The 12,676-nt window shown below is 37.0% G+C and overlaps 1 protein-coding gene across 6 annotated transcripts in view; it reads right to left on the reverse strand.

Moving 5' to 3' along the window:
- Window positions 1-12,676, reverse strand: part of SOX6 (SRY-box transcription factor 6) — a 257,801-nt gene that overhangs the window by 14,390 nt on the left and 230,735 nt on the right. The window lies entirely within an intron of this gene.

The raw sequence follows: 12,676 nt of genomic DNA on the forward strand, positions 1-12,676 counted from the left end.
TCTGAATGCTCAACAAAACTCACATAAAGTTACATTTGAGAATGTAGGCCTGCTGACACAAGCCATTGACAACAACTTTGCTGCTTGAGCAGTGAAGCAGTGACAAACATTTCATAAAATAAATTATACAGTGCACCAGGTACATGCTGCCATTTGTATGGGTCCGACTCTATTTGAAGCTGAACATTTTGAAGTTGCATCTGCTTTGATTGAATTCTAGATGTGTTTTGGAGGATTTGAGCCACATATATGTAATAAAACTGTCTTTCTCCAACAGGTACATGCACAGCACATTGGAGCCCTCCAGAGTGGGAGACAAGCACCCCCACGCCATGCCTGCTGTGCCTTAGTGTATCCTAGTCTTTATCTGCCATCAATTCAGCTTGTACATGCCAGCCCTAACTGGGATTTTGTATGCATCCAGCCCTGTTTCTTGACCACAAATAGCAAAGCCTTATGGGAGTTTAGAGATAGCAGATCTGAGGTGTAGAACTAATTACTAGGGGTGAAACAGATGACCAAGGCATGCCTTTACAGGAAAAAACTTCTGAAGTCGTGATGATATGTTTTTAGAGCTATACTTCAGCTATAAAAAAGGCAAAAAGTGTTTACAGTGGGAGAGTGACAGTCTCAGACCTCACCAAACTGGTCATATAATTTAATACCTTGAAAAGGCAAGATACTTTACAAAAAATTAATACAGCAATAGATCTCCTTTTTTTATAAACAATTACAGCTACCAACATGAATTTATTTGCCAAATAAGGTAAGATTAATTATTTACAGTACGTAAAACAAAACACTGCAGTTTTACTGAACCGTTTTACTGAATACAGGCGCAAGTTTTTAGTTGTGCAAAAATCAATTTTCCTAATTCAGACTGAAAGCATTATATAGGCACACCTTTTTAAAAATTCTACATAAGAAACACATTTGCATGAAAAAGGGGCCCTAAAATAGAGGATGCATAACTAAAACACTACCTTTTTGCCACCAGGTCCACAGTACATTAATTTCATTTAAAATGCACTGACCATACAGGATAAATTGATTTTGCTTTATATGGTGTTGACAGCCATGTTTATTGTGCAGTGAAATGTAGTGTAGTTTCAAGCTGACTATATCCATCAACACAGGGCAATATGCTGACTACTGGGCCAGATGAAGACATACATTACCCTGAGAGCAAAACACTCATTCGCACACAGCAGTGTCTTCTCCTGAGGATCACCCTGGTAATTTATGATGCCTCCCATGCCATTACTTTACAACTGACACCAATTTGGCAATTTGTATACTAACATGCGTGCACATAAAAGAAGACAGGTTTGTGGCAAATGTGAGCTGCAAAACTGTTTTAGCACTGTTCCAAGTTAAGCACCGTGCCACAGGTGTTCTGCATTTACAAGGAGGCTGCAGTCAGCCTTTTACTGCAAAAGGGAAGAGCAGATTTGCAGAGTGACCTGCAGGTAGGACCAGTTGAGGGGGGTGAATGGTCAATGAGGCTCTGCTCATCGTTGCCAAAAGCCTTGGACCCCAAACATATCAAAGAGACAATATTTTGAGAGAGGATGTATTTATTTAGAAACTGAAATAAGTTGCAAATAGTAAGTCAACACTGAAATATTTACTGGGACAAAGAGCCATATAATTTGAGAAAAGTCCAACACAGCATGTAACAGTTGTTCTATCTTTTAAGATAATGTAATAAAAATCTGTTACTAGTATGTGGAAAATTAGGAAGCTGGTGACAAAAAGAATTAAATTCTTATTTATGCAAAAATTATAATTTGTGTTTAAGCTGCTCTACTCACAGCACAGGAAAGACATATTTGAATCCATAGGGTGTCTTTCCATCTTTTCCTTTCCCAAAGGTACTTATTCACTACAGCTAAGGCAGAGTTTGTCTTTAGCCCTTTCTAACACAATTTTGGACTTTTCAATCGTAATGCAGGTAAAGAGTAGTTTTATTGGGAGCAAGATTATAGGTGTCTTTTTAATCTGGATGTAATTTAGACAGAATGAAAATAAACAAAAACAAGCAAAGAAAAAAAAAGAAAGGCAAAAAAAATGAAGGCAGAAAACCACCATAAATTATCTGTTTTCATAGAAAGGTTATGTTAGAAAACAATTCTTACTTGGAGTAATAAATTACAACCATCCCAAGAAGGTCAAGTCTGGCTGCATCTGCTTTATGCAAGTCCTTACTTGAAGGACTTGAAAAAGCAGCCAAAGAGTTGATGTTCTTTGAGCTTGATCTCTGGGGAAATATTTGCAAGCTGACCTATAGGCCATCACAAAAGCATTTGCAAAATGAATTTCTGCAAATAACTAAAGCAATATAATCTTCATGCTCTTCTGTCTCAGAACCACAGAATTATATTCAGCATATAAAGTATTACAATAAAATAGTTCTTGCAGCATGGGGGGAAGTCAGAATGTCTAAGTACCTTTTTAGATTAGAAATGAGGAGCTAATGATACAAATACACATATGCTCAGTGAGGTCTTACAAGTTGAAACACATAACAAGCTTTCAAACTGGTCGTTCTAAGGTACTTCATCCTGTCGAGCAGATATTTTGACTTTATTGTGCCCTATGAAAACAATTTCAACAGATTTAACAAAGTATGGAGTTTGTTCCTATTGTGATAATTATCGTTGGCACTGACAGCGGCTCAAAGAGACACCTGGAATTTTTAAAGAAAATGTATATGCAAGTGCAAAGAAGGAAGTGTTTTAAATCTTTCTGAAAATATTTTCAGGAAATTCTAATTACTAATGAACCTAAAATAACAGATAAAATGGAAATGTAGTACCAGTGAAGGACAAGACAAGAGAAGGAATTGGTAATTGTCTCTCTATGGTAACTAATGCTTTGCTCATACTGCAATCACAGGAGGAGGGATTTTCAGAATTAAGAGCCTGGTCAGAATTTATTATTATTGCAGAAGCAGTACAGTTTGGCTGCCCTAGTAGCTTAGTTGGCAAAGAACTCTATATTTTGGCCTAAAGACAGGGGCTATCCTCAAAGTGACACTTTTAGCTTCTGGAAGCGCTCACTGCCTTACTTCTTAGATCCTTTGTATTTGCACAGCTTGTCATAACTTTCATGATTCAAAACTAAAATCAGATTAAAGAAGAGTGATTTTTTTTTAATGGATATATGGCAGGCAACCTCTCTGTGAAAACTGGATTCCATACTGCTCTAGAAGCAATACTGAAGCAAAGAAAACACCACAGACTAAATCTAAAATGCTAGAGCTTCATGAAAATAATTTGCAACAATATTTTCATTTCTAAAGAGCTGTCTAATCAGAGAATATTGGAGAGATAAAAGAATCTGGTGATCAAGAAAGATAAACTTCCTCATGTGAAATAAATGTTAAGAAACATAAAATAACAATTGTTACATCGTTCATTTATTTATTTATTTATTCCTGTCTTTTTCTGATGTTCTTGCATTTGCTAATGAAATTGATATTAAAACAGGCATTATCCCTCAGCATGCTTCCTGAAATCTTGGCCACTATAGGGTTAATCCTACTGTCTTTACTGGGATGTGGTTTACATTCCATTTTGCACATCACCTACAACAAAACCTGAGACTGGGCTTTACATGTTACCAGAAAACAAACAATAATAGATGTGATAGAAAGGAGGAAAAAAAAAAGGCTGAGGAAAAGAGAGAAAAGAAGTGAGAGCAAAAGAAAGAGATTTTTGTCAGTCACCCTGTTATTTCTTAATGACTCTTCACAGTATGGCCATTGATTCATGTTTGAAGTTATACATTTCCCCCGACTTCTCCCCAGAAAATAGATAAATAGATCTGGCTAATCTAGAGTATGTACTGCAGATCATCTTCCATGGACACACACCAAGACAGGATACATAGAAATACAGACAATCTTTCTAGGTTCCTGGTATGAAAATGACTGGCTAGTAGTAAAGTTCCTACCATCAGTTATTCATCAAGCTGAGGTGACATATTTGCCTAGTTTGGAAAAGACTGATTGTGACCTCCAAAAGATCTGGCCCTGTCTGTGGTAATACAGCTAGCACTGCAGAGACCAGGACCTGACAAACATGCAAACAGGAGTTTTACTGCAAGAGATGGGTTACTCATAAATATGGACATGCCATAAAGACAGGGAGAATGAAAAACCATCTCAGTAGTGCCCTGTGCTGCTCTTAACCTGTGTACAGACAAATGCAGCCTTTGTGAAACATATAGCAGCAGTTAAAATCAAATAGAGAAAGACAAATATGGAAAAAACAGAATAGAAAGAGCAGCTTTGGCAAGCTTAGAACACAGGAGTTGTCATTTAACTAATATTTTGGGTTATCAATTTTAGAGAAAGTTACAAGAATTACTGCTACTTCATTGTAATCTAAGCAACATGCAGCAGCTGCAGAAAAACATTTATCTGTTTTGCCCCTTGCCTGCCTCTTATTTCTTCATCCCCAACACCATTCAGATTTTCCCATTCTTTACTGGCATGTCTTGTCATCACTGGCAAAATACCCACTTGGAAACATGGCAAGGTTTGGAACAGGGTTGACACAAATGTTCTGTTTGTCAGGCAGCTTTTGTTCCAAATGCTAAACAAATATTATTCAGCTGCAATTTGAGCAGTGAACATTTCTCACAGGCTGCATGTCAGAGAATGAATGGGGAGAAAAACCGAGTAAGCCACAAGCAATTCATGAAATACTGCAATATTTAAATGGCCTCTAAGATTTTTCACCTGCAAGGGTTCTGAAATGCACTAGGTAAATACTAAAAGGTGAGAATATACTGAAGCACAGGTTAGCTATATCCAAGCAACATTTCCTTCTGATAAGACTTCCTTTTGCCTGCTAAGAGACTCCATTCTCTTTAAAACATCAACAAGAAGAACCAACTGGGAATTCCCTAAGGTCAGCTCTGAGGAAACATAAACCTCTAATTCAATAACTCCGCTACTGCACTGAAAAAGGCCTTATTATTGCAACATCCATATGGAGTCAATTGGACATTAATGACTAATCAATCCCTCCCCTTTCTATTCTACTTATAGTGTCACAAGCCATGTTTAGATTAGCCCATTTCCTGCTTAGGATCGCTCAAGATGTCTTTTGTTCTTTCAGGGCTGGCCTGATGGAGGCAGCTTAAACAAACACACGACCCAAGTGGTGCAGGAGTTATAAACTGCCATATGTGAATGAACAAAGGGGCCATACTAAAGCCTTTTGTGGTATTTGTTAATGTTTTTCATCTGAGTTTAAAAAGACCTAATGACTTTGTGGTGAGCTGATGCATGTGGCTCGTGGCTTTGCAAAATGAAGGAAATTCTAGCCAGTTATATATCAGCATATATTTTCCAGAGTGCCTTGTTTTCAGTTTTGGTGGCAGTGAGTTTACTTTTTTTAGTACATTTGTTTTACATATGCAAGCAAAATACTTAATCTCAATTAAAACACAGCACCAGTTTTCACAGCCATACTCACAACCTGCATATACATCTTTCCCCATTTGAAAGTCTAAAGCTAAAATTAAGAGTGGAATATCTGCTGCGTGTGAAATCAAAGCAACTGTTCTCAGCTCCACCATTCGCTCACCAGTGTTTAAAGCTGAATTGTTAGCAGTGCCCTAATAAATACAAAAACAATAATTCTAAATAAGCTGCTAGCACATCCACGCTCCACAGCCAGCCCTGCCCAAATCTGTGCTATATAAATGAATTAAAACTGCTAAATGCAGCTACTTGCTTGATGGCTTACACAAACAGTTTAGATTTCTTGACCACATTCTATGGCAAAGCTAACCCTCATGGAAACTTGGCATGGACTATAGCTAAAACAATAAAATAATGCTTTAAATTACATGGGATATTAACTGAATTAATTAGGGCTTGAGGCCTGGCTTTAGCTCCTGGTGGCTGACACAGTCACACATGTGCTCTCACATAAGAGTTACTCTGTGAAGATCCATGAAACATCTATAGAGAAACTGGGATGAAGAAGCAGCCTCTACTATAAATTTGGGGAGGTGTTTAAGTGTCATCGTATTTTTCAATCATGTGCCACTTGCAGACTTCAAGACCCTTCACAGATAATTAATTAAATGCTAACAACCCCATTCTGACATTAATATTATTGATAGAAAAGAAATATGAATCATATTTAAGTTGAAAATTTTTCAGCCTAAGTAATGATGCCAGAAGTAAGGGAATGCCAGTCATCAGATCTAACAATCTACATTATTCAATCCACAAACATTGTTGCTGTGTCCCTTTGATATTTTATTTCATACTCAGTTGAGGAAAATAGAGGCCCACAGAAAGGAAAATCATGGAGGAAACAGCCCAGTCCAAGAGAAAAAATGCAAACAACTATTGTTAGGTACTTCACAAGATCTATGGATTTTATTTGATTTTTCAGAAAAAAAAAAAAAAAAAACAGCTGGTCTACCAGCTAAGCAATTGTTGTTACTATATTAATCATATTCAAAGTCAAAGCAATACAAAGGAAAATGCACTAATCTATTTAACATAAAAAAGTTTCCATAAAAGTAACAGCCTTACTGCCAGGGTAGCTGTTATTCACATTTCAAATTTCTCATGACATGAGTGTCACCTAAAACATCCAGAAAATACAACATTAATTTAAAACACAGGGGCTAATTCTGCAGTCTTCAGTCATCCCTAAAAGCTTTTATGTTGAAAAAGTCCTGTTTGAACAAGGGCCATAGTGATCCATTCATAGTTCAGTCAATGCTTTGTTTTGTTTTAAGATGGAGAAATGACAGATAGGAATTAAGGACAGAAAGAAGGCAGTCTGACCTCACATTTGATGGATGCATTGTTCAAGGTGTGGCTGAACACTGTTCATTGCTTGCTCACATATTCTTTACCAAAACAATGATTTTTAAAAGCTTAAGTACAATGTAGTTTGTAAAAGGGAATTATGTTTAACAATGGGAGAGGTTTTTACAAAACCACCTCCCTCAAATCATGTGTTATTAAGAAATGCAGAGCAACAGCAAAAGACTTGAAAATGTGTTGCAGCCACGGCTTTAGTGACCCATTTCCTGCATTCCATCTCCAATAATTTGTCACCTTCTGAATGATGCAACATCATTCTTTGTATCAATGTAACTAATTCCTTCCATCCAGTGCTAGCTGCTTTCACTTGTCATATCAGTAATTAGCAAGGAGCTGGGGCTAGGATATGCATAGGCCATTTCTTATTGCCTTTCACATGGGGTGCTGATATTAAAACAACTGATAATGTAATTAGTAAATAATATAACATGAAGAGAAAGAAGCAAAAACATCATGTTAACAGGAGCTGTTCTTCAGGCTAATTTTTCAAGTAAGGTACTCCTGGGCATTTGGAATTTGTGAGCAAAACCAGGAAGATGTTTTTGTAAATATGGCAATGGCATGTCTTAACATGTGACCACAGTTACCTGGTTTGGATAAAAAATAGAGTGTTTACCATGAAAGAGGGGCTTACATGAAAATTTACAAATCATTCCTTTTTTTCTAATTCCTGTGAAACCACTCCTGCCCAATTGAAAAGACAATCATTTATTATTTGTAGAATTTATGAAGACACTGCAATGCTCACACTACATACTCTTTGGACCACTGATCCTGTGAAATTAAATCAAAATACAAATTAAAGAAATATTTTCCCCTTGCTACCAAGTTCTTCACTAGGCACTTGCTTAGACACCTTGCAAATATACATGCAAGAAAGGCAAATGATCCTAAACACTTTTCTATTTCTGAGATACTGAGGCTCCTGAAGGAGAAAACTGTTCACATTGTAGACTAAGAAAAATAGACAGTTGTACAAAGAGGGCTTGTTTGAATCTGTACCAATTGCTCGTGCTTAGCCAGAATATATGATGTTCTTTCCTTAGTGTATTCATATTTCTGCTCCACTCCCTGCGCTCAAGGATTTAAGGAAGAAAGGCACAATTCCTCCCTCCTTCACTCAGGATGATATAATGGTGGCTTTCTCCATCAACTGAAAAGTCAGTTGTGCCTGGAAATTTTGCACTATTTTATGGAGCCTCAAGCTTCTTTTGTCATATTGGAGCACTACCAAAGAAACCCTGAGAGAATCAGGACCACGGGGTGTTTTACACCTGGTGGCTGTACATGAGTGTGAAAAAATGTTTTAAACCACTGAATTGCTATATTTAATTTTCAGTCAGTCCACCTAAAAATAGCTACACATACTGACTGATGCTTTCAGCATTTGTGACAATAATTTTCTCATGGGTGAAGATTTTCTGTGTAAAACTGCAGCCCACAGTTGCTTTTTATAGCCACCTTCTAAATTCCTGAAAATAATGTTTTACTATATAATGGAAATTGTGAAAAGCTCTTAGTTATAACTGTGCTAATGTGTAAAACTCAGGGCATTGTAAAAGTGGTCAATTGTACAACATCAACAATCCTAAGTGAAATTTTTTAAAATAAAGATACTGTTCTCTAAGAATCAATTACTGTAGCTTGGAAATGCCAGACAAGAAAGCCTCATATTTAGCAGTAGAAAAACAAAAATACCTAAGGAAGTTGAAAATCAAAAGTTAACAGTTGTGGAGGATACCCAGATTTGTTATTCTGAAAAGAGAAGCATACTATATGGTAAATATTAGTGTCTTGAGAGGAATAAGTTTCAATGCTGTGGAAAGATCAGTCCACACACTCCCAGCACAGGATTTTCAGTTCCCCCTCTAAAATGTTATGGGGATGCTGGAAACAATGAATTGCATGAAGCGTTTGCCATCAGAAAAGTGATGGGGTGTTCTCAAAGACATCTTTTTCCTATCCCATCTGTAGGTGTTGAGTTACTCCAGGGCTGAAGCACAGAGCCCCATCCAACACAGCTGAAATACTGTGCCTAAGTACTTCACCCCAGATTCCTATCTGTTATGAGTTATTCTGGAAAATTTAAGGATATCACTCAAGAATAAAGCACAATCAGATTCATGGATGCTAAAAATGGCAACTACAATTAATGAAGGCCACTTTTTAGCATCTGAGCTTATTAATATTAGATATATTAATATAAAGATATATTTTATATTTAAATATAAAGATACAATTACTGGATTTGGAGGGTTTGGTTTTGGTTTTTTTTTTTTTGGTTTTTTTTTTTTTTTTTTTTTTTGGTTTTTTTTTTTTTGTTTTGGAGTGGTGTTTTTGCAATCAAAGGCCCATAACAAGAATTCAGGGCAATAAAAATTCCAGTACTTGAGCTTACTCTCTGGATACATTTCTTTGTTTTCAGACAGCTTTCACTGTTTTCTGATTTTCATCTTTCTCCTCTCAACTGCCATAGCAACTATTACAAATATTTATGTGCGACAATTTCTGGCGTGGAGAGGAATTCTTTCCTCCGGTATTTACGAAGCACTGTCACCAAAGTAGGTGATGCTTTACCCTGCCTGTGCTACCTGCTGTTTACACTTCTGCACGGGAGGGTGTTAAACAAGTTACCTCACAGGTTTGGATCGTCCTGGCAGCCTGCCAAGGCTGATCTGCCTGTAAATGTATGGTTCCTTCTCACCTGCCGCTTCAGCTGCTCAGAGCCAACCTTTCTCGAAGTAGGGAAGAAACCCTCACCCTTTTGTATGAGCAATTATTTGCTATTGGGTGTGAATGAGGTTGTTGAGGCCTATGGTAGAGGTGCTCCTTTAATAATACACCTAATAGGTGTGCAAAACACTGGGAATGAGGTCTGCCCTCTTTCCAGGGAGGGAACTAAATGTTAAGTACTAATAAGGCATTTTCATCTATTTCTATTTGCTTTATAAAAATTCATTTAGTTTTGCCATGCATTATATTTTCACTAAGGAAAACCAGCTACAGATAAGTTTTTTCTCTTTTACTAAATCTCACAGTGAGGTAGGGGCAAAACAGTAACATTCAGATGTTTTTGCTCTGAGACTAAGATCCAGTCAAGAAAATTATATTTTAATAGATCCAATTCTTTGGTAGAAATGAAGATCAGGTCTTGATGGAATTTGAATCCCTGAATACAACTGCTGAAGGAAACCACAATGCAACCTGAGCTAAGGTAAAATCAGTAATTGTCAACAGAAAGGTTAGGTGTACTCTGCAGATTTCTATCTACTAGAAAACAAAACCTTAACACACTTCCTACAAATTTCCAAGAATTTGACCACATCCACAAAATTAGAAGGATCCATTAACATGGAGCACATTTTACAATTCTAAAGAAGCAGCACCATCACCCACAAGTGAGCATCTGTGAAAGAATAATCTTTTTCTAGAACTTGAACCAAAAAATCTTATTCACATCATCCAATAATCTCAATAACTGAGAACTAGATACTTTAGTATTTAGTATGCTAAATACTATGTTTGGTGTGTCCATCCCTGTCTATATTTCTGCACTGACAACCTCAAATGTTCAAAATTATGAAGCCATCTACAGAAAGAATTATGTTTCCTTTAAAGTGTTAATGTTTCAGGGAAAAAAAAAAATCCTTGTTTAGAGAACTAAACAACTGGCTGTTTTTTATAATTTTGGATACCAGTCACCAAATGTTTATGAGGCTTTGAAATCATGTTTTTGAATTTTGCTAACTACAAATGTATTATATATTTTAACATGGCAGCTGGGATTTCAGGTAATGATTCAAGTCTAACAGCTGCGGATTATTCATCAATGATGTCACAGTAAGTGGCAATGTTTTAAATAAAGTTTGAGCATGATTTTTAATATAGTTAGCTCAGTCCTGCTGGTGGCTAAGAAGTAATAGAAATATTGTTTTATGTCATATTTAATATAAAACTCTTCCTAATGATTTTAAGGCCTCCATTCAGATGACTGTTAGCTCATTATGAGCAATATAAACTTTGAAGACAACTTTGTATCTATCTCTGAAAGCACAACCAGCTACCATTAATTAAATCTTACCTTTAATTAATCTTAAAAAGGTTTTCACACACTGGGCATGGACAATGAGCTAAAAAGAAAATCATTCTATACTATTTCATATTTATCCAATTTCTATGTTTAAAGAATTTCAATACTTATAATTCATGACTCAAAAAAACCCAAAAACCTGTAGCTTCAACTTCTGGTCAATGACCCAGTACCACAAGCACTCCTAAAATTACAGGAAAACATGACTCTGATCATGTCAGACCCAGATCACAGCCATATGTTATAGAAAAGATGTAAGGAGTAGAGAGAAATCATTGCTAGATCCTGTTACAAAGTCATTCCATAAACAGAAGTCTGCTGATATGTCTTCTGACAAATTACATGAACCTTAAATGTTTTGTCAAAACTATGGGAATCAGGAGCACTTCCCAGATCTGGTCTATCTCCAATGCCTGTTGGGATGGACAGACATGCACCATGTCTCTGCACACTTTGGTTTCCTATGGAAATGTTGGTGTGCAGGCAAGCAGGGAGTGGAACTGCACTTCCACAGCCCCTTTGCTCTAGACCACTACAGAGATTAGAGTTCAACTCAAACTCCATTTCCCCCAGGTTATGGCCAGCAGTGGGATTAAATTTGGAATCCTTAGCTCAGGAATAAATCTGCTACACCACTGCCCCACCCTTACACCTGCCCCCACCACCCTTTTAAAAGAACACTCTGTAAATTGTTAATATCTTCCCTAAATGCAGTGAATTTCATAACACTGTAGTCCTAAAATTCTGGTGATGAGAGTAAAACCACCAGGCAGATCTAACATCCATCCACTCACTCTGTCACAACTGCACCCGGGCCTCAGAGATCTGGGAGTATTTCTGACAAGAAAAGGCAGGGTATCAAATGTTGGCCATCAATAAGTCACTTCAGAAATCTTTATTCCTTGTTTTATATGTGTAACAGCACACATAAACTACAGAAATATTAGCTAAAGATTTCTACAGAACCTGCATTCAAATAGTATCTAAAAAAGGGGGGGAAGATATAAAGTAAAAATGACAATACCGAAAGGAAGGTGTGAAACACATGAAGCCTTTAAAGAACATGACTGTGCCTATTAGGAACCTTTGACATTCTGAGATTGTGACTGTGGCAACACAATGAAAAGAAGCAAGGCATTCTTAGAGAGGGTGAAAGAAGAGAAACAAAGCTGGTGAAAGGTCTGGAGCACCAGTCTGATGAGGAGAGGCTGATGGAGCTGAGGGTGTTTAGCCTGGAGCAAAGGAGGCTCAGGGGGACCTTATCACTCTGTACAACAACATGAAAGGAGGCTGCAGAGACATGGGGATCTGTACTATTTTTGCAAGGAAGAAGTGATAGGACAAGAGGAAAAGGCCTCAAGTTGTATCAGGGGAGGTTTAAACTCTTCATCAAAAGAGTTGTCAAGCATTGGAACATGCTGCCCAGGAAAGTGTCTGAGTCATCACCCCTTTTAAAGGTATTTAAAAGATATAGCACTCTGGGACATGGATTCATGGTGGATCTGGCAATGCTAGGTTGCACTTGATGATCCTAAGGATCTTTTCCAATATAAATGATTCTATGATTCTAAATAATAAACTTCCAAGTTTCATAGTAACCCAGGGCTGAAGTTTGGAAGCACAAAAAAGAGGAACACATATAAAAAACATTTACAAACCTAGAAAGATCTGTAATAGTTTCACAATAATTAGAAGCTGGGCAGAGTCTGTAGCATGCTACA

Source organism: Ammospiza caudacuta, chromosome 6, assembly GCF_027887145.1.
Source record: "Ammospiza caudacuta isolate bAmmCau1 chromosome 6, bAmmCau1.pri, whole genome shotgun sequence".
NCBI classification, from domain to species: Eukaryota; Metazoa; Chordata; class Aves; order Passeriformes; family Passerellidae; genus Ammospiza; species Ammospiza caudacuta.